Source organism: Pseudophryne corroboree, chromosome 5 (assembly GCF_028390025.1).
Source record: "Pseudophryne corroboree isolate aPseCor3 chromosome 5, aPseCor3.hap2, whole genome shotgun sequence".
Lineage (NCBI taxonomy): Eukaryota > Metazoa > Chordata > Amphibia > Anura > Myobatrachidae > Pseudophryne > Pseudophryne corroboree.
In genome coordinates, this window is record NC_086448.1 from 599,745,220 (window position 1) to 599,771,068 (window position 25,849).

Consider the following 25,849-nt stretch of genomic DNA (forward strand, 5'->3'; position numbering starts at 1 on the left):
GGAGAAAGGTAAACCATGAATGAGAGACGCAGGGTGATGGCTAGAAGCCATCAAATACTTATTACAATCAGTGGGTTTACTATACACTGATGTCTTAAAACCCACATCCAAACGAGAGACATTAACATCCAGAAAATGAATACTATCTCTCTGGATATTAAAAGTAAATTTGATATTCTCATCACGTAAATTAATCTCAGTCATCATGGTAACAAAACTTTCTTTAGTGCCAGTCCAGATCATAAACACGTCATCTATGTACCTGGTAAAAAATGCGATATTAGAATGATACTCAGGTACATCAAAAAACAATTTTTGCTCTACAGCAAACATGAAAGTGTTTGCGTAGGAAGGAGCGACCGGAGATCCCATCGCAAATCCATGTGTTTGCAAAAAGAATTCCTTATTAAATAGAAAATAATTGCGGGTCAATACTAGCCTCAATAAATCCAAGAATAATTGTACAGGGACACCGGTGTAGTGGATGTTATCAGAAATCAAATCTCTAACTGCAGAAATACCTCTTTCATGAGGGATATTAGCATAGAGACCAACAATATCTGCTGTACATAACCAACATTCTGTAGTGGATAAAGACAAATCTCTCAACTTACTCAGAAAGCAAAAGGTATCCTTAAGATAAGTTTATTCGTGCTGATTTACAGGTTGTAGCATAAAATCTAAATATTGGGAAACCTGACTAAAAAGCAAATCTCTAGCCGCTACTATAGGGCGGCCGAGCGGTTTAAACAAATTTTTATGCAATTTCGGGAGGGTATAAAAAAATAAGAATTTACTCACCGGTAATTCTATTTCTCGTAGTCCGTAGTGGATGCTGGGGACTCCGTAAGGACCATGGGGAATAGACGGGCTCCGCAGGAGACTGGGCACACTATAAGAAAGATTTGGTACTACCTGGTGTGCACTGGCTCCTCCCTCTATGCCCCTCCTCCAGACCTCAGTTAGGATACTGTGCCCGGAAGAGCTGACACAATAAGGAAGGATTTTGAATCCCGGTTAAGACTCATACCAGCCACACCGTATAACTCGTGATATTAAACCCAGTTAACAGTATGAAATATAACTGAGCCTCTCAACAGATGGCTCAACAATAACCCTTTAGTTAGGCAATAACTATATACAAGTATTGCAGACAATCCGCACTTGGGATTGGCGCCCAGCATCCACTACGGACTACAAGAAATAGAATTACCGGTGAGTAAATTCTTATTTTCTCTGACGTCCTAGTGGATGCTGGAGACTCCGAAAGGACCATGGGGATTATACCAAAGCTCCCAAACGGGCGGGAGAGTGCGGATGACTCTGCAGCACCGAAAGAGAGATCTCAAGGTCCTCCTCAGCCAGGGTATCAAATTTGTAGAATTTAGCAAACGTGTTTGCCCCTGACCAAGTTGCAGCTCGGCAAAGTTGTAAAGCCGAGACCCCTCGGGCAGCCGCCCAAGATGAGCCCACCTTCCTCGTGGAATGGGCTTTCACCGATTTAGGATGCGGCAATCCAGCCGCAGAATGCGCCAGCTGAATTGTGCTACAAATCCAGCGAGCAATAGTCTGCTTAGAAGCAGGAGCACCTATTTTGTTGGGTGCATACAGGATAACAAGCGAGTCAGTTTTCCTGACTCCAGCCGTCCTGGAAACATAAATTTTCAAGGCCCTGACTACGTCCAGTAACTTGGAATCCTCCAAGTCCCTAGTAGCCGCAGGCACCACAATAGGTTGGTTCAAGTGAAAAGTTGATACCACCTTAGGGAGAAACTGGGGACGAGTCCTCAATTCTGCCCTATCCATATGGAAAATCAGATAAGGGCTTTTACATGACAAAGCCGCCAATTCTGACACACGCCTGGCCGAAGCCAAGGCCAATAACATGACCACTTTCCACGTGAGATATTTCAGATCCACGGTTTTAAGTGGTTCAAACCAATGTGATTTTAGGAAACTCAACACCACATTGAGATCCCAAGGTGCCACAGGAGGCACAAAAGGGGGCTGAATATGAAGCACTCCCTTTACAAAAGTCTGAACTTCAGGCAGTGAAGCCAGTTCTTTCTGGAAGAAAATCGACAGAGCCGAAATCTGGACCTTAATGGAACCCAATTTTAGGCCCATAGTCACTCCTGACTGTAGGAAGTGCAGAAAACGACCCAGCTGAAATTCCTCTGTAGGGGCCTTCCTGGCCTCACACCACGCAACATATTTTCGCCAAATGCGGTGATAAGGATTTGCGGTTACTTCTTTCCTGGCTTTTATCAGCGTAGGAATGACTTCCTCCGGAATGCCCTTTTCCTTTAGGATCCGGAATTCAACCGCCATGCCGTCAAACGCAGCCGCGGTAAGTCTTGGAACAGACAGGGCCCCTGCTGTAGCAGATCCTGTCTGAGCGGTAGAGGCCATGGGTCCTCTGATAACATTTCTTGAAGTTCCGGGTACCAAGCTTTTCTTGGCCAATCCGGAACCACGAGTATCGTTCTTACTCCTCGCCTTCTTATTATTCTCAGTACCTTTGGTATGAGAGGCAGAGGAGGGAACACATAAACCGACTGGTACACCCACGGTGTCACTAGAGCGTCCACAGCTATCGCCTGAGGGTCCCTTGACCTGGCACAATATCTCTTTAGCTTTTTGTTGAGGCGGGACGCCATCATGTCCACCTGTGGCCTTTCCCAACGGTTTACCAACAGTAGGAAGACTTCTGGATGAAGTCCCCACTCTCCCGGGTGTAGGTCGTGTCTGCTGAGGAAGTCTGCTTCCCAGTTGTCCACTCCCGGAATGAACACTGCTGACAATGCTATTACGTGATTTTCCGCCCATCGGAGAATCCTTGTGGCTTCTGCCATCGCCACCCTGTCGGTTTACATGGGCGACTGCCGTGATGTTGTCTGATTGGATCAGAACCGGCTGGTTTTGAAGCAGGGGCCTTGCCTGACTTAGGGCATTGTAAATGGCCCTCAGTTCCAGAATGTTTATGTGTAGGTACGACTCAGTCCTGTATGCCGAATCTGCGGCCCTCTAGAAGATGAGCACTCTGCAGCCACCACAGTAGAGACACCCTGGTCCTTGGAGACAGGGTTATCAGTTGATGCATCTGAAGATGCGATCCCGACCACTTGTCCAAGAGGTCCCACTGGAAGGTCCTTGCACGGAACCTGCCGAATGGAATTGCTTCGTACGAAGCCACCATTTTTCCCAGGACTCGTGTGCAGTGATGCACCGATACCCGTTTTGGTTTTAGGAGGTCTCTGACTAGAGATGACAGTTCCTTGGCTTTCTCCTGCGGGAGAAACACTTTTTTCTGTTCTGTGTCCAGAATCATCCCCAGGAACAGTAAGCGTGTGGAAGGAACCAGTTGTGACTTTGGAATGTTTAGAATCCAGCCATGCTGTTGTAGCACTTCCCGAGATGGTGCTACTCCGACCAGTAACTGCTCCCTGGACCTCGCCTTTATTAGGAGATCGTCCAAGTACGGGGTAATTAAAAATCCCTTTTTTCGAAGGAGTATCATCATTTCTGCCATTACCTTGGTAAACACCCTCGGTGCCGTGGACAGTCCAAACGGTAGTGTCTGGAATTGGTAATGGCAATCCTGTACCACAAATCTGAGGTACTCCTGGTGAGGAAGGTAAATTGGGACATGCAGGTAAGCATCCTTGATGTCCAGGGATACAATGTAATCCCCCTCGTCCAGGCTTGCAATAACCGCCCTGAGCGATTCCATCTTGAACTTGAATCTTTTTATGTATGTGTTCAAGGATTTCAAATTTAAAATGGGTCTCACCGAACCGCCCGGTTTCGGTACCACAAACAGTGTGGAATAGTAACCCCGTCCTTGTTGAAGTAGGGGTACTTTGACTATCACCTGCTGGGAATACAGCTTGTGAATTGCCTCTAGCACAGCCTCCCTGCCCGAGGGAGTTGTCGGTAAGGCCGATTTGAGGAAACGGCGGGGGGGAGGCGCCTCGAATTCCAGCTTGTACCCCTGAGATACTACTTGAAGGATCCAGGGATCCACCCGTGAGCAAACCCACTGAATGCTGAAATTTTTGAGGCGGCCCCCCACCGTACCTGGCTCCGCCTGTGGAGCCCCACCGTCATGCGGCGGATTTGGAAGAAGCGGGGGAGGACTTTTGTTCCTGGGAACCTGCTGCGTGGTGCAGCTTTTTTCCCCTTCCTCTAGACAGAAAGGACCCGCCTTTTCCCCGCCTGTTTTTCTGGGGTCGAAAGGACTGTACCTGATAATACGGCGCTTTCTTAGGCTGTGAGGGGACATGGGGCAAAAATGCTGACTTCCCAGCTGTTGCTGTGGAAACAAGGTCTGAGAGACCATCCCCGAATAACTCCTCACCCTTATAAGGCAAAACTTCCATGTGCCTTTTAGAATCTGCATCCCCTGTCCACTGCCGAGTCCATAAGCCTCTCCTAGCAGAAATGGACAATGCACTTATTCTAGATGCCAGCCGGCAGATCTCCCTCTGTGCATCTCTCATGTACAAGACTGAGTCTTTTATATGCTCTACGGTTAGCAATATAGTGTCCCTGTCCAGGGTGTCAATATTTTCCGACAGGGAATCTGACCAAGCAGCAGCAGCACTGCACATCCACGCTGAAGCAATAGCTGGTCTCAGTATAACACCAGTGTGTGTATATATAGACTTTAGGATAGCCTCCTGCTTTCTATCAGCAGGTTCCTTTAGGGCGGCCGTATCCGGAGACGGTAGTGCCACCTTTTTAGACAAACGTGTGAGCGCTTTATCCACCCTAGGGGGAGTTTCCCAACGTGACCTATCCTCTGGCGAGAAAGGGAACGCCATTAGTAATTTTTTTGAAATCACCAATTTTTTTATCAGGGAAAGCCCACGCTTCTTCACACACTTCATTTAATTCTTCAGATGGGGGAAAAACTATTAGTAGTTTTTTCTCCCCTTTTTTGAGGTACCTGGGTTTATATCAGAAATGTGTAAAACCTCTTTCATTGCCTCAATCATGCAACGAATGGCCCTAGTGGACATTAAATTTGACTCATCGTCGTCAACACTGGTATCAGTATCCGTGTCGACATCTGTGTCTGCCATCTGAGGTAGTGGGCGTTTTAGAGCCCCTGATGGCCTTTGAATTGCCTGGGCAGGCACGAGCTGAGAAGCCGGCTGTCCCGCATTTGGCATGTCGTCAAATTTTCTATGTAAGGAGTCGACACTTGCACGTAATTCCTTCCATAAGTCCATCCACTCAGGTGTCTGCCCCGCAGGGGGTGACATCACATTTATAGGCATCTGCTCCGCCTCCACATAAGTCTCCTCATCAAACATGTCGACACAGCCGTACCGACACACCGCACACACACACAGGGAATGCTCTTAAAGGAGACAGGACCCACAAAAGCCCTTTGGGGAGACAGAGAGAGAGTATGCCAGCACACACCAGAGCGCTATATAATGCAGGGACTAACTGAATTATGTCCCCTATAGCTGCTATAATATTTACTGCGCCTCAATTTTGTGCCCCCCCATCTCTTTTTTACCCTTTTCTGTAGTGTAGACTGCAGGGGAGAGTCAGGGAGCTTCCTTCCAGCGGAACTGTGAGGGAGAAATGGCGCCAGTGTGCTGAGGGAGATGGCTCCGCCCCTTTTTTGGCTGACTTTTCTCCCGCTTTTTTTCTGTATTCTGGCAGGGGTAATTACCACATATATAGCCTCTGGGGCTATATATTGTGGTTATTTTGCCAGCCAAGGTGATTTTATTGCTGCTCAGGGCGCCCCCGGCGCCGTGCACCCTCAGTGACCGGAGTATGAGGAGCAATGGCGCACAGCTGCAGTGCTGTGCGCTACCTTGGTGAAGACTGAAGTCTTCTGCCGCCGATTTTCCGGACCATCTTCTTGCTTCTGGCTCTGTAAGGGGGACGGCGGCGCGGCTCCGGGAACGAACACCAAGGACGGGTCCTGCGGTCGATCCCTCTGGAGCTAATGGTGTCCAGTAGCCTAAGAAGCCCAAGCTAGCTGCAAGCAGGTAGGTTCGCTTCTTCTCCCCTTAGTCCCTCGTTGCAGTGAGCCTGTTGCCAGCAGGTCTCACTGTAAAATAAAAAACCTAACATATACTTTCTTTCTAGGAGCTCAGGAGAGCCCCTAGTGTGCATCCAGCTCGGCCGGGCACAGAAATCTGAGGTCTGGAGGAGGGGCATAGAGGGAGGAGCCAGTGCACACCAGGTAGTACCAAATCTTTCTTATAGTGTGCCCAGTCTCCTGCGGAGCCCTTCTATTCCCCATGGTCCTTACGGAGTCCCCAGCATCCACTAGGATGTCAGAGAAATAAGAATTTACTCACCGGTAATTCTATTTCTCGTAGTCCGTAGTGGATGCTGGGGACTCCGTGAGTACCATGGGGAATAGACGGGCTCCGCAGGAGACTGGGCACTCTATAGAAAGATTTAGGACTATCTGGTGTGCACTGGCTCCTCCCCCTATGACCCTCCTCTAAGCCTCAGTTAGGAACTGTGCCCGGAAGAGCTGACACAATAAGGAAGGATTTTTGAATCCCGGGTAAGACTCATACCAGCCACACCATATAACACGTGATAGGAACCCCGGTTAACAGTATGATAAATGGAGCCTCTGAAGAGATGGCTCACAACAAAACCCGATTTTTGTAACAATAACTATGTACAGGTATCGCAGACAATCCGCACTTGGGATGGGCGCCCAGCATCCACTACGGACTACGAGAAATAGAATTACCGGTGAGTAAATTCTTATTTTCTCTGACGTCCTAGTGGATGCTGGGAACTCCGTAAGGACCATGGGGATTATACCAAAGCTCCCAAACGGGCGGGAGAGTGCGGATGACTCTGCAGCACCGAATGAGAGAATTCCAGGTCCTCCTCAGCCAGGGTATCAAATTTGTAGAATTTAGCAAACGTGTTTGCCCCCGACCAAGTAGCTGCTCGGCAAAGTTGTAAAGCCGAGACCCCTCGGGCAGCCGCCCAAGATGAGCCCACCTTCCGTGTGGAATGGGCTTTTACAGATTTAGGCTGCGGTAAGCCTACCGCAGAATGCGCCAGCTGAATAGTGCTACAAATCCAGCGCGCAATAGACTGCTTAGAAGCAGGAGCACCCAGCTTGGTGGGTGCATACAGGATAAACAGCGAGTCATTTTTTCTGACTCCAGCCGTCCTGGAAATATAAATTTTTAGGGCCCTGACTACGTCCAACAACTTGGAATCCTCCAAGTCCCTAGTAGCCGCAGGCACCACAATAGGTTGGTTCAAGTGAAAAGCTGAGACCACCTTTGGGAGAAACTGAGGACGAGTCCTCAATTCTGCCCTATCCATATGGAAAATCAGATAAGGGCTATTACAAGACAAAGCCGCCAATTCTGAAACCCGCCTGGCCGACACCAGGGCCAACAGCATGACCACTTTCCACGTGAGATATTTTAAATCCACAGTCTTAAGTGGTTCGGACCAATGTGATTTCAGGAATGCCAAAACCACATTGAGATCCCAAGGTGCCACTGGGGGCACAAAAGGAGGCTGAATATGCAGTACTCCTTTTACAAAAGTCTGAACTTCAGGCAATGAAGCCAGTTCTTTCTGGAAGAAAATCGACAGAGCCGAAATCTGGACCTTTATGGACCCCAATTTGAGGCCCAACGTCACCCCTGCTTGCAGGAAGTGCAGGAATCGACCCAGTTGAAATTCCTCCGTCGGGGCCTTCATGGTCTCACACCAAGCAACATATTTTCGCCAAATGCGGTGATAATGTCTTGCGGTGACATCCTTCCTGGCTTTGATCAGGGTAGGGATGACTTCCTCCGGAATACCCTTTTCCTTCAGGATCCGGTGTTCAACCGCCATGCCGTCAAACGCAGCCGCGGTAAGTCTTGGAACAGACAGGGTCCCTGCTGCAGCAGGTCTTGTCTGAGCGGCAGAGGCCAAGGGTCCTCTGCCAGCATCTCTTGAAGTTCCGGGTACCAAGCTCTTCTTGGCCAATCCGGAACCACGAGTATGGTTTTCACTCCTCGCCTTCTTATTATTCTCAGTACCTTGGGTATGAGAGGTAGAGGAGGAAACACATAAACCGACTGGTACACCCATGGTGTCACTAGAGCGTCCACCGCTATCGCCTGAGGGTCTCTTGACCGGGCGCAATATCTTTTCAACTTCTTGTTGAGGCGGGACGCCATCATGTCTACCTGTGGTTTTTCCCACCGGTTGACCAGCATTTGGAAGACTTCTGGATGAAGTCCCCATTCTCCCGGGTGGAGGTCGTGCCTGCTGAGGAAGTCTGCTTCCCAGTTGTCCACTCCCGGAATGAACACTGCCGTCAGTGCTAACACATGATTCTCTGCCCATCTGAGAATCCTTGTGGCTTCTGCCATCGCCATCCTGCTTCTCGTGCCGCCCTGTCTGTTTACATGGGCGACCGCCGTGATGTTGTCTGACTGGATCAGTACCGGCTGGTTTTGAAGCAGGGGTCTTGCCTGGCTTAGGGCATTGTAAATGGCCCTTAGCTCCAGGATATTTATGTGAAGAGAAATCTCCTGATTTGACCACAGTCCTTGGAAATTTCTTCCCTTTGTGACTGCCCCTCAGCCCCGAAGGTTGGCATCCGTGGTCACCAGGACCCAGTCCTGTATTCCGAATCTGCGGCCCTCTAGTAGATGAGCCCTCTGCAGCCACCACAGCAGCGACACCCTGGTTCTGGCCGATAGCGTTATCCGCTGTTGCATCTGGAGATGGGACCCGTACCATTTGTCCAATAGGTCCCACTGGAACGTCCTTGCGTGGAACCTTCCGAATGGAATTGCTTCGTACGAAGCTACCATTTTTCCCAGGACTCGTGTGCATTGATGTACCGACACTTTTCCTGGTTTTAGGATGTCTCTGACCAGAGATGACAATTCCTCGGCTTTTTCCAGTGGAAGAAACACTCTTTTCTGGTCTGTGTCCAGAATCATTCCCAGGAACAGAAGACGTGTCGTCGGGACCAGCTGTGACTTTGGAATGTTTAGAATCCAGCCGTGCTGTTGTAGCACTTTCTGAGAAAGTGCCACCCCCACTATCAACTGTTCTTTGGACCTCGCCTTTATCAGGAGATCGTCCAAGTACGGGATAATTAAAACTCCCTTCTTGCGAAGGAGTATCATCATTTCGGCCATTACCTTGAAAAAAGACCCTCGGTGCCGTGGATAACCCAAACGGCAGCGTCTGGAACTGATAGTGACAGTCCTGTACCACAAATCTGAGGTACTCCTGGTGCGGAGGGTAAATGGGGACATGCAGGTACGCATCCTTGATGTCCAGGGATACCATGTAATCCCCCTCCTCCAGGCTCGCAATAACCGCCCTGAGCGATTCCATCATGAACTTGAACCTTTTGATATAAGTGTTCAAGGCTTTTAAATTTAAGATGGGTCTCACCGAACCGTCCGGTTTCGGTACCACAAACATTGTGGAGTAGTAACCCTGTCCTTGCTGAAGGAGGGGTACCTTGCCGATCACTTTCTGTGAATACAGTTTTTGAATAGCCACCAACACTGCCTCCCTGGCAGAGGGAGTTGCCGGCAAGGCAGATTTTAGGAAACGGCGGGGGGGAGACGTCTCGAATTCCAGCCTGTACCCCTGAGATACTACTTGAAGGACCCAGGGATCCACTTGTGAGAGAGCCCACTGTGTGCTGAAAAACCTGAGACGTGCCCCCACCGTTCCCGATTCCGCCTGAGCAGCCCCAGCGTCATGCTGTGGACTTACCGGACGCAGGGGAGGACTTCTGCTCCTGGGAACTAGCTGTGTGCTGCAGCTTTTTCCCCCTTCCTCTGCCCCTCGGCAGAAAGGATGAGCCTCTAGCCCGCTTAGTTTTCTGGGCCCGAAAGGACTGTACCTGATAATACGGTGCTTTCTTTTGCTGTGGGGTAGCCTGTGGCAAAAAAGTCGATTTCCCAGCAGTAGCTGTGGAAACGAGGTCTGAAAGACCTTCCCCAAAAAGTTCCACCCCTTTATAGGGTAAAACTTCCATGTGCCGCTTGGAGCCGGCATCACCTGACCATTGCCTAGTCCATAACCCCCGTCTGGCGGCAATGGACATAGCGCTTATTTTTTTATGCCAGCCGGCAAATATCCCTCTGTGCATCACGCATGTATAAGACCGCGTCTTTTATATGGTCAATCGTTAGCAAAATATTGTCCCTATCCATGGTATCAATGTTTTCCGACAGGGAGTCGGACCACGCAGCTGCAGCACTGCACATCCAAGCTGATGCAATAGCGGGTCTCAATATAATGCCAGTGTGTGTGTATATAGCTTTTAGGGTACTTTCCTGCTTTCTATCAGCAGGTTCTTTTAGGGCGGCCGTATCCGGAGACGGTAGTGCCACCTTCTTTGATAAGCGTGTCAGCGCTTTATCTACCCTAGGGGGTGTTTCCCAGCGTGACCTATCCGCTGGCGGGAAAGGGTACGCAGCCATTAACCGTTTAGAAATGATCAATTTCTTATCTGGGGAAGTCCACGCTTCCTCACACACCTCATTTAATTCGTCAGATGCAGGAAAAAATAAGATTTTACTTACCGATAAATCTATTTCTCGTAGTCCGTAGTGGATGCTGGGGACTCCGTCAGGACCATGGGGAATAGCGGCTCCGCAGGAGACAGGGCACAAAAGTAAAAGCTTTAGGATCAGGTGGTGTGCACTGGCTCCTCCCCCTATGACCCTCCTCCAAGCCTCAGTTAGGATACTGTGCCCGGACGAGCGTACACAATAAGGAAGGATTTTGAATCCCGGGTAAGACTCCTACCAGCCACACTGTACAACCTGTGATCTGAACCCAGTTAACAGCATGATAACAGCGGAGCCTCTGAAAAGATGGCTCACAACAATAATAACCCGATTTTTGTAACAATAACTATGTACAAGTATTGCAGACAATCCGCACTTGGGATGGGCGCCCAGCATCCACTACGGACTACGAGAAATAGATTTACAGGTGAGTAAAATCTTATTTTCTCTGACGTCCTAGTGGATGCTGGGGACTCCGTCAGGACCATGGGGATTATACCAAAGCGCCCAAACGGGCGGGAGAGTGCGGATGACTCTGCAGCACCGAATGAGAGAACTCCAGGTCCTCTTTAGCCAGGGTATCAAATTTGTAGAATTTTACAAACGTGTTCTCCCCCGACCACGTAGCTGCTCGGCAGAGTTGTAATGCCGAGACCCCTCGGGCAGCCGCCCAGGATGAGCCCACCTTCCTTGTGGAATGGGCCTTGACAGATTTAGGCTGTGGCAGGCCTGCCACAGAATGTGCAAGTTGAAATGTGCTACAAATCCAACGAGCAATCGTCCGCTTAGAAGCAAGAGCACCCAGTTTTTTGGGTGCATACAGGATAACAGCGAGTCAGTTTTCCTGACTCCAGCCGTCCTGGAAACCTATATTTTCAGGGCCCTGACAACATCTAGCAACTTGGAGTCCTCCAAGTCCCTAGTAGCCGCAGGTACCACAACAAGCTGGTTCAGGTGAAACGCTGACACCACCTTAGGAAGAAACTGGGGACGAGTCCGCAGTTCTGCCCTGTCCGAATGGACAATCAGATATGGCTTTTGTGAGACAAAGCCGCCAATTCTGACACTCGCCTGGCCGAGGCCAGGGCCAACAGCATGGTCACTTTCCATGTGAGATATTTCAAATCCACAGATTTGAGCGGTTTAAAATGTGATTTGAGGAATCCCAGAACTACGTTGAGATCCCACAGTGCCACTGGAGGCACAAAAAAGGGGGTTGTATATGCAATACTCCCTTGACAAACTTCTGGACTTCAGGAACTGAAGCCAATTCTTTCTGGAAGAAAATTTACAGGGCCGAAATTTGAACCTTAATGGACCCCAATTTAAGGCCCATAGACACTCCTGTTTTCAGGAAATGCAGGAATCGACCGAGTTGAAATTTCTTCGTGGGGCCTTCCTGGCCTCACACCACGCAACATATTTTCGCCACATGTGGTGATAATGTTTTGCGGTCACCTCCTTCCTGGCTTTGACCAGGGTAGGAATGACCTCTTCCGGAATGCCTTTTTCCCTTAGGATCTGGCGTTCCACCGCCATGCCGTCAAACGCAGCCGCGGTAAGTCTTGGAACAGACCTGGTACTTGCTGAAGCAAGTCCCTTCTTAGCGGCAGAGGCCATGAGTCCTCTGTGAGCATTTCTTGAAGTTCCGGGTGCCACGTCCTTCTTGGCCAATCCGGAGCCACGAGTATAGTTCTTACTCCTCTACATCTTATAATTCTCAGTACCTTGGTTATGAGAAGCAGAGGAGGGAACACATACACCGACTGGTACACCCACGGTGTTACCAGAACGTCCACAGATATTGCTTGAGGGTCTCTTGACCTGGCGCAATACCTGTCCAGTTTTTTGTTCAGGCGGGACGCCATCATGTCCACCTTTGGTCTTTCCCAACGGTTCACAATCATGTGGAATACTTCCCGATGAAGTCCCCACTCTCCCGGGTGGAGGTCGTGCCTGCTGAGGAAGTCTGCTTCCCAGTTGTCCACTCCCGGAATGAACACTGCTGACAGTGCTATCACATGATTTTTCGCCCAGCGAAGAATCCTTGCAGTTTCTGCCATTGCCCTCCTGCTTCTTGTGCCGCCCTGTCTGTTTACGTGGGCGACTGCCGTGATGTTGTCCCACTGGATCAATACCGGCTGACCTTGAAGCAGAGGTCTTGCTAAGCTTAGAACATTGTAAATTGCCCTTAGCTCCAGTATATTTATGTGGAGAGAAGTCTCCAGACTTGATCACACTCCCTGGAAATTTTTTCCCTGTGTGACTGCTCCCCAGCCTCTCAGGCTGGCATCCGTGGTCACCAGGACCCAGTCCTGAATGCCGAGTCTACGGCCCTTTAGTAGATGAGCACTCTGCAGCCACCGCAGAAGAAACACCCTTATCCTTGGAGACAGGGTTATCCGCTGATGCATCTGAAGATGCGATCCGGACCATTTTTCCAGCAGATCCCACTGAAAAGTTCTTGCGTGAAATCTACCGAATGGAATCGCTTCGTAAGAAGCCACCATTTTTCCCAGGACCCTTGTGCAATGATGCACTGACACTTTTCCTGGTTTTAGGAGGTTCCTGACTAGCTCGGATAACTCCCTGGCTTTCTTCTCCGGGAGAAACACCTTTTTCTGGACTGTGTCCAGAATCATCCCTAGGAACAGCAGACGTGTCGTCGGAAACAGCTGCGGTTTTGGAATATTTAGAATCCACCCGTGCTGTCGTAGAACTACTTGAGATAGTGCTACTCCGACCTCCAACTGTTCTCTGGACCTTGCCCCTATCAGGAGATCGTCCATTTTCTTTGAAGAAGAATCATCATTTCGGCCATTACCTTGGTAAGGACCCGGGGTGCCGTGGACAATCCAACCGGCAGCGTCTGAAACTGATAGTGACAGTTCTGTACCACGAACCTGAGGTACCCTTGGTGAGAAGGGCAAATTGGGACATGGAGGTAAGCATCCCTGATGTCCCGGGACACCATATAGTCCCCTTCTTCCTGGTTCGCTATCACTGCTCTGAGTGACTCCATCTTGATTTGAACCTTTGTATGTAAGTGTTCAAATATTTCAGATTTAGAATAGGTCTCACCGAGCCGTCTGGCTTCAGCACCACAATATAGTGTGGAATAATACCCCTTTCCTTGTTGTAGGAGGGGTACTTTGATTATCACCTGCTGGGAATACAGCTTGTGAATTGTTTCCACTACTGCCTCCCTGTCGGAGGGAGACGTTGGTAAAGCAGACTTCAGGAACCTGCGAGGGGGAGACGTCTCGAATTTCCAATCTGTACCCCTGGGATACTACTTGTAGGATCCAGGGGTCCACTTGCGAGTGAGCCCACTGCGTGCTGAAACTCTTGAGACGACCCCCCCCACCGCACCTGAGTCCGCTTGTACGGCCCCAGCGTCATGCTGAGGACTTGGCAGAAGCGGTGGAGGGCTTCTGTTTCTGGGAATGGGCTGCCTGCTGCAGTCTTCTTCCCTTTCCTCTATCCCATGGCAGATATGACTGGCCTTTTGCCCGCTTGCCCTTATGGGGACGAAAGGACTGAGGCTGAAAAGACGTTGTCTTTTTCTCCTTTATACGGCAATACTTCCATGTGCCGTTTGGAATCTGCATCACCTGACCACTGTCGTGTCCATAAACAACTTCTGGCAGATATGGACATCGCACTTACTCTTGATGCCAGAGTGCAAATATCCCTCTGTGCATCTCGCATATATAGAAATGCATCCTTTAAATGCGCTTTAGTCAATAAAATACTGTCCCTGTCAAGGGTATCAATATTTTCAGTCAGGGAATCCGACCAAGCCACCCCAGCGCTGTACATCCAGGCTGAGGCGATCGCTGGTCGCAGTATAACACCAGGATGTGTGTATATACTTTTTAGGATATTTTCCAGCCTCCTATCAGCTGGCTCCTTGAGGGCGGCCCTATCTGGAGACGGTACCGCCACTTGTTTTGATAAGCGTGTGAGCGCCTTATCCACCCTAAGGGGTGTTTCCCAACGCGCCCTAACTTCTGGCGGGAAAGGGTATACCGCCAATAATTTTCTATCGGGGGAAACCCACGCATCATCACACACTTCATTTAATTTATCTGATTCAGGAAAAACTACAGGTAGTTTTTTCACACTCCACATAATACCCTTTTTTGTGGTACTTGTAGTATCAGAAATATGTAACACCTCCTTCATTGCCCTTAACAAGTAACGTGTGGCCCTAAAGGAAAATACGTTCGTTTCTTCACCGTCGACACTGGAGTCAGTGTCCGTGTCTGTGTCGACCGACTGAGGTAAAAGGACGTTTTAACGCCCCTGACGGTGTTTGAGACGCCTGGACAGGTACTAATTGGTTTGCCGGCCGTCTCATGTCATCAACCGACCTTGCAGCGTGTTGACATTATCACGTAATTCCTTAAATAAGCCATCCATTTCGGTGTCGACTCCCTAGAGAGTGACATCACCATTACAGGCAATTGCTCCGCCTCCTCACCAACATCGTCCTCATACATGTCGACACACACGTACCGACACACAGCACACACACAGGGAATGCTCTGATAGAGGACAGGACCCCACTAGCCCTTTGGGGAGACAGAGGGAGAGTTTGCCAGCACACACCAAAAACGCTATAATTATACAGGGACAACCTTTATATAAGTGTTTTTCCCTTATAGCATTTTAATATATATAGTCATATCGCCAAATAAGTGCCCCCCCTCTCTGTTTTAACCCTGTTTCTGTAGTGCAGTGCAGGGGAGAGCCTGGGAGCCTTCCCACCAGCATTTCTGTGAGGGAAAATGGCGCTGTGTGCTGAGAATAGGCCCCGCCCCCTTTTCGGCGGGCTTCTTCTCCCGTTTTTCTGAGACCTGGCAGGGGTTAAATACATCCATATAGCCCCCAGGGGCTATATGTGATGTATTTTTAGCCAGAATAAGGTACTATCATTGCTGCCCAGGGCGCCCCCCCCAGCGCCCTGCACCCTCAGTGACCGCTGCTATGAAGTGTGCTGACAACAATGGCGCACAGCTGCAGTGCTGTGCGCTACCTTATGAAGACTGAAAAGTCTTCTGCCGCCGGTTTCTGGACCTCTTCACTTTTCGGCATCTGCAAGGGGGTCGGCGGCGCGGCTCCGGGACGAACCCCAGGGTGAGACCTGTGTTCCGACTCCCTCTGGAGCCAATGGTGTCCAGTAGCCTAAGAAGCCAATCCATCCTGCACGCAGGTGAGTTCACTTCTCTCCCCTAAGTCCCTCGATGCAGTGAGCCTGTTGCCAGCAGGACTCACTGAAAATAAAAAACCTAACAAAACTTTTACTCTAAGCAGCTCTTTAGGGGAGCCACCTAGATTGCACCCTTCTCGGCCGGGCACAAAAATCTAACTGAGGCTTGGAGGAGGGTCATAGGGGGAGGAGCCAGTGCACACCACCTGATCCTAAAGCTTTTACTTTTGTGCCCTGTCTCCTGCGGAGCCGCTATTCCCCATGGTCCTGACGGAGTCCCCAGCATCCACTAGGACGTCAGAGAAACTACTGGTAGTTTTTTCTCACCAAACATAATACCCTTTTTTGTGGTACCTGGGGTATCATCAGAAATGTGTAATACATTTTTCATAGCCTCAATCATATAACGGGTGGATCTATTGGAGGGTACACACGTCTCATCATCGTCGACACTGGAGTCGGTATCCGTGTCGACATCTGTAATCTGAGGTAGCGGGCGTTTTATAGCCCCTGATGACATTTGAGACGCTTGGACAGGCACAAGCCGAGTAGCCGGCTGTCCTATGTCGTCAAACCTTTTATGTAAGGAGCTGACACTGTCACGTAATTCCTTCCATAAGTCCATCCACACTGGTGTCGACCCCGCAGGGGGTGACATCACATTCACAGGCATTTGCTCCGCCTCCACATCATTATCCTCATCATACATGTCGACACAGCAGTACCGACACACAGGGAATGCTCTTACAGAGGACAGGACCCCACAAAGCCCTTTGGGGAGACAGAGGGAGAGTATGCCAGCACACACCAGGGCGCTATATAACACAGGGATATCACTATACAGTGTTTTCCCCTATAGCTGCCTATAATATATATATATTGCGCCTAAATTGTGCCCCCCCTCTCTTTTTTACCCTTTCTGTAGTGCAGGACTGCAGGGGAGAGCCAGGGAGCTTCCTTCCAGCGGAGCTGTGAGGGAAAAATGGCGCCAGTGTGCTGAGGGAGTTGGCTCCGCCCCTTTTTCGGCGGGCTTTCTCCCGCTATTTTATCGTTTCTGGCAGAGGTTAATATACACCTATATAGCCTCTGGGGCTATATATGGTGTTAGTTTTGCCAGCCAAGATGTTACTATTGCTGCTCAGGGGGCCCCCCCCCACCAGCGCCCTGCACCCATCAGTGACCGCAGTGTGTGGTGTGCATGAGGAGCAATGGTGCACAGCTGCAGTGCTGTGCGCTACCTTGGAGAAGACAGAAGTCTTCAGCCGCCGATTTTCCGGACCACCTTCTTGTTTCTGGCTCTGTAAGGGGGACGGCGGCGCGGCTCCGGGAACGGACGACGAGGTCGGGTCCTGTGTTCGATCCCTCTGGAGCTAATGGTGTCCAGTAGCCTAAGAAGCCCAAGCTACCACCACTTAGGTAGGTTCGCTTCTTCTCCCCTTAGTCCCTCGTTGCAGTGAGCCTGTTGCCAGCAGGTCTCACTGAAAATAAAAAACCTAAACTATACTTTCTTCTAGGAGCTCAGGAGAGCCCCTAGTGTGCATCCAGCTCAGCCGGGCACAGAAATCTAACTGAGGCTTGGAGGAGGGTCATAGGGGGAGGAGCCAGTGCACACCAGATAGTCCTAAATCTTTCTATAGAGTGCCCAGTCTCCTGCGGAGCCCGTCTATTCCCCATGGTCCTTACGGAGTCCCCAGCATCCACTAGGACGTCAGAGAAATACAGGTACCAGAGGTGATGATACATAAAGTGCATTCAACATATAAATATCAATCAAACCTTGGTCAACCGAGCTCAAAAGAAATTCATACAGTTCTCTAACATATACTTCAGTAGGGTCCTGCATTAATTTAATATATACATTAGAGTCATTCAGTTGTGAATATGCTTCAGCCAGACAGTCACCAATGTCCTGAATCACAATCCCGCCTCCCTTGTCTGCGGGACGGATTGTGATATCAGTCCTATCAGATAAATTCCTCAAAGCAATACGTTCGTCAGGTGAAAGATTATCAACATGTTTAGGAGGAGTCTTAGTAACAACATCAATCTGATTAGTCAAGGTCTTAGTATATGCACGTATGGCAGGATTAATTGAAGGAGGATCAAAAGCAGATTTAAATCTTACCGGACATATGGGTGCCATCCCGCAATCAGCTACTTTATCGTTGAAGAACTCTTTCAATCTGAGCTGTCGACTAAATCGTGCCAAATCTACCTCGCTTTCAAAGCTCTTATGTAAATTAGTTGGAACAAAACTAAGACACCTTTGTAATACCCTTGTTTCGGTCTCCGTAAGTGGGGTGGAGGAAAGATTAAAGATCACGTCTTTGTTTTTGTATTCCTTTTTCCTCTGCCTTTCGCATTGCCGTCCTCGTCTGGTGTTTCTTCGACCAGGACGTCTTTTTGCGCCCTGGTCTTGATCAGTAAAGGGGCACGCAGTGCAGATTTGCTGGTAGAAGCAATATCTGAATCACTTTGTGACGTACCGCTAGATCCATCTGTTTCAAGAGGAAAAACTTTAGGTTTTTTAACATAACGTTGACGTGGTTGTCTACCCAAATAGCGCTAATTACCAGAGAGAAAATAAACTTTATTTTCCTCATAATCTTTAGTCACTGCTGCATACTTTTTGGTTTTGAAGTTGATAAGGTCATTCCGGTATTTATCCACCTGTGCTTGTAGCTTAGTGACCCATTCCGTGTTGGTATCCTTCTGAAGAAATTTCATGCTTTCCTCTTCAAACTTTTTCACCTTTTCACGCACTATTTCCAATTCACGGGTAGACTCCTCAATTACGAGTAAAATTAAATCAAAAGAAGCTTTATTTAAAACCGCCACCCATCTATGGCAAAAATCCGGATTAAGTCGACCAATGGTTGGGGAGTTTTTAATGCGAAAACCCCCCTCAGGATCTTCTTATCCCTATAATAGTCTGAGAGGGTAACTCCATGTAAATAAAAATCCACCTCATGCTTTTTCATCTTTAATAACTGTAAGAATAACTGTTCATTATTATCTATGCCAATGGATGCAGTCAATTTATCTTTGACTAATATTCGTTCCACATCTAGATCGGATAGTGAGAGGATTTCCTCTTGTGGGAACACATTGCTGCGGTAGCCCACAGGATCCGATCTTCCAGTTTCCATCGTGCAAAAAAATGCAGAAAAGTGCAAGTGCAAAATCACCAGTGAAATACTAAAATCACAGTCCACCGACCTAGAACTCCTGCATGAGTCCAAAAAGCAATATGTCGGGTGCCATAAATGTAAAAGGCAAACAGATACCTTTCACCATAAAGACGTCCTCGTAATCGGCACTCCAATCTTTAAACAGAATAATGCCCGGTGCCTTCTCGTGCAGGTGCACCCGCTGTATATGCAAAGGAATGAGCGGCACTCCCAGGTCTTATCCACAAGAAAGGTTTCTCAACCCATCAATAGAAAATAGAAATAAAAGGCTACTTCAGTGTGAGACACGATGGATTCATCGTCTCAATACTATGGCTCCCAATGGTCTGAATGAGTCATTATCATTTAGTAGTTTCTTATAGGTTACTGGTTTTGTGGATCTTTTGCTTATTTGTGATTGTCACGCAAAGCTTATCATGTGCAATAATGTATTCTATTTATGAAATCAAATTCATGTGTAACAATGATGTTTATCTGTTCAGTATATGGATACATTTATTATTATGGTTGTTTTTTGTTTCTTTTGTTCTTTCCAGTTTTTCCTTATTTTTATGCTTCATGGTGAAGGGTTAATTATTGTTTAGTGAGGTCACGTCTGACGTATGTCAGAGGAAGTCCAGGGCTCTGGACATCCGGTGACCACTGCACGTGTTACATTGTATGTTATTTAAAGGTAAGATTGTTTGTTATTTCTTTGTGATAAGCCTGACGACGGTTGAAATAAAAGTACCGAAACGTTGCATTTATTGATGGGTTGAGAACCCTTTCTTTTGGATAAGACCTGGGAGTGCTGTGTGTGTGTGTGTGTGTGTGTGTGTGTGTGTGTGTGTGTGTGTGTGTGTGTGTGTGTGTGTGTGTATATATATATAAAAACACAACACTGCAAAAACAGAACACTGGGGTACTGGGACTGTGTGGTCCAAACACAGTAAGGACTACTGTTTAAAAGAAACAGCAGACCAAGGAAGCTAACTAAAATTACAAAATACAATATATGAAAAATAAAAAAAGACTGCTGCACTCTGCAGAGGTTTAACTCCTTGGTGCCCACAGTGCTCCTACACCATACCCCCACAGTCCCAGTGTCCACCTAGGCTAACAGTAAAAAAAGATTAAAGAACAAAAACAAAAAAAATATGAACACAGTGAAGGGTTACAGTGACTGGGGCATATTCAAGGCAGCATTGGGTCTCAATGTGTGGATGAGCACACCGACAATATTTATAATAGCCAAACATGACCCATTATAACCTTAAACAGAAGCAACTCTCTTGTAGCAAAAATGGCTGAAAATCTGCATTTTATTTCTTTAGTTGGGTGTGTACACACTAAAACGATATCGGCCCAATTTGCCATTTCCAAGCAAACCATAATCCTGTACACACTAGTCGACACCAGAGAGGATGATATGAACGATAACGATCTTTTTTTGCAATATCTATCGTTCAATATGTATGGCTGATCAACGCTCGCACGCGCGGGTCGTTCTCGTTAATCCATGATCTACTGAACATGCAGCTCAATGTTAACTACAATGTTGAGCTGTAATGTTCGGGGAGGGTGACGCCACTGAACGATATAATTTATTGATATTGTTCATTGTGTATGCACTGGCAAGCTCCCCTAATTCGCAATCAGCAATATAGCACTGATTTCTACCTAGGGGAGGTCGCCCAGTGTGTATCTGACTTAAGTGTGCATGCCCGATTGCGTGCGATATCTTGCGGTCGGCCATGTTGCAGGCCTAACTGGAAGATATTGTGTACGATGCCATGCTGCGTATTTAGTTATTAACAGTTTCTTTTATAGCGCTGTATATTCCGTTGCACTTTACAATATATTCTACATTGTGCTGTCATCCCCTGATTCGTGCAAGTGTGTACACACTGCAGGGTCCTGTCACCCTTTGGTACACATTGTTCTGGCATGTGCCCGCCTATAGTGGGTACACACTAGAGCGAAATAACCATGATTTGCCTAGTGTGTACACAGGATTACGTGCTAGGCCTGGGTCACATACAACAGTCTGGCTGGCCGTGCTGCACAGCCAATCAAATGACATTGTCCCAGTGTGTCCGTGTCCTGCCCACTCCCCCACCCGTGTCCTGCCCGCTCATCCCCCAGTGCCAGTTCCCCATCCTCAGCGCCGGTGCACTGCCTGCTCCCCTACAGCGCCGATGACCTGTCCGCTTGCACCCCCCCCCCTCCCCCAGCGCCAGTGCCCTGTCCGCTCCCCCTTTCTTCCCCACCCCAGTGCAGGTGCCCTGCCCACTTGCCGCCCCCCCCCCCCCAGCACTAGTGCCCTGCCCTCTCCCACGCAGCACCAGTGTCCTGCCCTCTCCCACGCAGCACCAGTGCCCTGCCCTCTCCCCTACAGTGCCGGTTCCCCTTTCTTCCCCACCCCAGTGCCAGTGCCCTGCCCACTTGCACACACACACACACCCCCCGGCACCGGTGCCCTGCCCTCTCCCACACAGCACCAATGCCCTGTCCGCTCCCCCACAGCGCCCGTGCCCTACCCGCTCCCCCACAGCGCCCGTGCCCTGCCCGCTCACTCCCCAGCACCAGTTCCCCCTCCCCAGCGCCCTGCCCATCCCACGCAGTGCCAGTGCACTGCCCGCTCCCACGCAGCAGGCAGCGCTAGTGTACTGCCCGCTCCCACGCAGCGCCAGTGCCGAGCCCGTCCCCCCTCAGCGCCGATGCCCAGTCCACTTGCCCCCCCCCCCCCCCTCCCCAGCGCCCTGCCTGCTCCACCACAGCGCTGGTTCCCCTTTCTTCCCCACCCCAGTGCAGGTGCCCTGCCCACTTGCATCCCCCCAACGCAGCACCAGTGCCAATGCTTACTCCGCGCTAGTGCACGCTCCCCCCCCTAGAGCCACTGCCCTACCTGCTCCCCTCTAGCGCCAGTTCCCCTTCCTCCCACCTAGCGCCAGTTCCCTGTCCACTCTCCCCACAGAGCCAGTTCCCCTTTCTTCCCCACCCCAGTGACGGTGCCCTGCCCGCTCCCCCACAGCGCCGATTCCCCTTTCTTCCCCACCCCAGTGCCCACTTGCCCCCCCCCCCCAGCACTGATGCCCTGCCCGCTCCCACAAAGCACCATTGCAGATGCCCGCTCACACACAGCACCAGTGCCCACTCCCCCCTAGCGCTGGTGCCCTACCCGCTCCCCCATAGCGCCAGTGCCCGGTCCACTTTCCCCACAGCGCCGGTTCCCCATTCTTCCCCACCACTGTGCCGATTCCCCTTTCTTCCCCACCCCGGTGCCCACTTGCCCCCCCCCCCTCCCCAGCACCGGTGCCCTGCCCGCTCCCACAAAGCACCACTGCAGATGCCCGCTCACACACAGCACCAGTGCCCACTCCCCCCTAGCGCTGGTGCCCTACCCGCTCCCCCATAGCGCCAGTGCCCTGTCCACTTTCCCCACAGCGCCGGTTCCCCATTCTTCCCCACCACAGTGCCGGTGCCCTGCCCGCTCCCCCACAGCGCCGATTCCCCTTTCTTTCCCACCCCAGTGCCCCCCCCCAGCACCGGTGCCCTGCCCGCTCCCACACAGCACCAGTGCCCACTCCCCCCTAGCACCGGTGCCCTACCCGCTCCCCCATAGCTCCAGTGCCCTGTCCACTTTCCCCATAGAGCCGGTTCCCCATTCTTCCCCACCACAGCGCCGGTTCCCCATTCTTCCCCACCCCAGTGCCGGTGCCCACTTGCCGCCCCCAAGCACCAGTGCCCTGCACTCTACCACACAGCACCAGTACCCTGACTGCTCCCCCTTAGCGCCGGTTCCCTACCCGCACCAGGGCTGCTAGTGACCCCGAAGTACTGACATCAGTAAGAAACATAACACGCACCTGGTGCCGGGGCGATAGCAAAGAGTAGACGCGGCAGGCACGGCTGAGCTCTGCAGCGGTTGTGCTATATAGGAACTCTCGGGCTCAGTCCTGCCGCTGTGTATGAACGATGTACTACGATGTAAGTTTCTGGTTGTGTATCCGGCACATGGAGCAGTGAGACGGGAAGCCAGCACCACTACTACTGGCCGCCCAGCGCCCCCCAGTGGTCGGGAGGAGGCAGCACAGCCAGTGACGCGCTCACGCTCCTCGTTGGGCTGCAGTATGCCTGTTCGTTGGGTAATTATGAAGTAGATGTTGGACTGGCCACTGCCTGGGGGCCCACCTCCTGTAGAGGTCAGGTTCCAGATTGTACATATGAATTATACATAGATTATTTTATACTGCACAGGAATATGGTGTATTCTCTACAGTTAATTGCTGTTATTAATCTGGTACATTATCGTGAATGCACTAGCAATATTACGGTATAAATTAAGGGGCCCAGACCATGCACTCTCTAATGGTTAGCCAAACCTCTGGAGACTGGCACAGGGCCTAGTGCGGTAGCATGGGTACTAATACCATTAACTTTGTCCCAGCTCAGCATTAACTGCGGCAGTTTCTACATTGCAGCACATGCGCTGTGCCAGGGCCTGTAGAGTAGGACTACAAGTACCGTGATGCCCCGCGGCTGGGGTCTCCTTGTCAGTGCACACACAGTGACAGTAGGCGGAAAGGGCGGGGCTGGGAGCAGTGTGCATGGTTCCCCTTAGTTCCCTGCTCTGAGTCTGCCGCCGCTAATGGTCACAGTCACGACTACACTGCCATCTCCAGCCGCTGAGAGACTGAGCGCCGCAGCCCGCTGGCTGGCACAGGTACAGGGGGTCTCAGTGACAGGCAGTGCCCTGTGTGGGGGGCACCCATTGGGCCTTACTACGTACCCTTGAGGTGACAGCATGTGACAGCATGGGCAGCAGCAGCCTGAGCGTCCCCTGTGCGCATCTCCCCGCTGTGCTGCATGACCCTGCCCTCTGTGTTACCCTCAGCTCTGTGTCACTGCTGTGCCGGTCACACTGCTTCTCTATTCCCCTTAGGAAGTGTAGTGTATGACGGGCTGTGTGCTGCCCATTGCCTCATACTCCAGGGGTCAGGCTGCAAGGAGTGATCTGGACTACGCCTTCGGGCATGCTGTGTATGTCCGTCAAAATAATACCACCTGGTGTTACCTGAGCTGTGTCACTGTGAGCAGCACCCACCCATACTGCTCATCTGATGGGGGAGTACAAATCACCCTGCTGCTGTGCTCAGGGGACTGTGGGGCACACTGCTGGCTGGGGAGTCTCATGCAATCAGATGCAATAACTTGTGTAGTGTCTCATGGAGGGCTGGGCTTGTGTGCAGTGTGTTTATTGCCCTGTTTCGCACTACTGCATCATACACGGATAGACAGCTTATTAGTCACTTGTACAGAGTGAGCATTTCCTGGTGATTTTTTTTTTATTTAGAGAAAAGCAGAACAAAAATGTTTTATTCAATATAAGGTGCAAAATCCAGACCGATTTCCACTGAGATCACAAAAACGTACGGATGGTGTAATGGTTAGCATTACTGCCTCACAGCACTGAGGTCATGGGTTCGTTTCCCACCATGGCCCAACTGTGTGGAGTTTGTATATTCTCCCCGTACTTGCGAGGGTTTCCTCCGGGTACTCCGGTTTCCTCCCACAATCCAAAAATATACTGGTAGGTTAATTGGATCCCAACAAAAATTAACCCTAGCGTGAAGAAAGTGTGTGCGTGTACATGTGATATAGATTGTAAGCTCCACTGGGGCAGGGACTGATGTGAATGGCCAAATATTCTCTGGAAAGCGCTGCGGAATATGTGTGCGCTATATAAATAACTGGTAATAAATAAATAATAATACTTAAATGACACTGTCACTGAATGACAAGTTATTGTCAGGGCACACCACCATTATCCTGCCTCACAGCAATGGACCTATGGGTTCTATTCTGACCAGGATATTATATGTGGAGTTTGTATGTTCTCCATGTTTTTTTTTTTCCCGGTGTTTTGGTTGGGTTCCAGTGTACGGATAGTCAGTCAATGTGTTGACTGGTATAAGGTAGACAGAGCTTAAAGTCAACATGACAATGGTCGACACAATTTTCTTGGTGGGGGGTTTGACATAATTTTTCAACTTTTGCTTGATGTACCATCCATTGGGAATAGCGCAGCGAACTACCTTGCCTGAAGCGTGGCAAGCAAAGAGCAAACCACGCAAGGGTAGACATTTACACTGATGAAACATACAAAAAACTTGTGTCAACCTTTTGACCTAATGCATGTCGATCATATGGGGCCAACCTAATAACTGTCTAATTATTATAAATCTTTTTGGTTTCCTTCAGCAGGCTATTAGGTTAATGTTTGTGTGATAGTCTTTAAGCTCTATTGGGGCAGGAATGGATGTGAATTCTGTATTAGGCAATGTACTGTGTTGGTGCTTTATAGATAAAGACTAATAATATTTTTAACAGTCCACTCTACTAGGTAGTAATATGGGACTGCAAATCTGTAAGAGGGGACTGAAGTTTAATGGTAGACTTACGAATATGTTAAAAAAAAAAGTTTAGACGTTGCCATCTGCAACCAATTAGATTCTAAGTAGGCCATCATTTTACAGTAGGATTCGTTGCTACAGCAACACTTTCATTTTTCCATATTAGAAGTTTAATAAATCTACCATTTAGTTACTTGTACTGCCATTGGCTCTTTCTACCACATGGATCAAAACTAGGTTTCAGTCCTTAATCCATGCAGTCAATAGAAACATTGGATGACTGTCCTTAGATGAGGAAGGAGGTATACTGCTGTGCCAGGAACAGCTGGATTTTCTTCTCCTGTCCACCTATTTCGTCTTCTATCCTCTGCTGCACTCTCTCTTCCCCCTTCTCTTCCAGGGCCCTTCATTATCTTTGCTCTTTTATCTCTTAAGCTGGGTACACACTGGAATGATCCAGCAATCTCACAAGGTGCCTAACAATGTATT

At 49.6% G+C, this 25,849-nt stretch overlaps 2 protein-coding genes across 4 annotated transcripts in view; one reads left to right on the plus strand and one right to left on the minus strand.

Moving 5' to 3' along the window:
• The window catches only part of RNMT (RNA guanine-7 methyltransferase), a 182,654-nt gene extending 159,692 nt beyond the window's left edge, over positions 1-22,962 (minus strand). Inside the window, exon 1 of the mRNA XM_063923402.1 lies at positions 22,814-22,962. The gene's annotated coding sequence lies outside the window, so the exon portion shown is untranslated. The remainder of the gene's footprint in view (positions 1-22,813) is intronic.
• Positions 22,963-23,012: 50 nt separating this feature from the next.
• Positions 23,013-25,849, plus strand: part of FAM210A (family with sequence similarity 210 member A) — a 113,871-nt gene continuing 111,034 nt past the window's right edge. Inside the window, exon 1 of one of the 3 annotated variants that reach the window (XM_063923406.1) lies at positions 23,013-23,092. The gene's annotated coding sequence lies outside the window, so the exon portion shown is untranslated. Of the gene's footprint in view, positions 23,150-23,493; positions 23,671-25,849 lie in introns of those variants that run through there. The other 2 variants (XM_063923404.1, XM_063923403.1) reach the window with 2 other exon arrangements.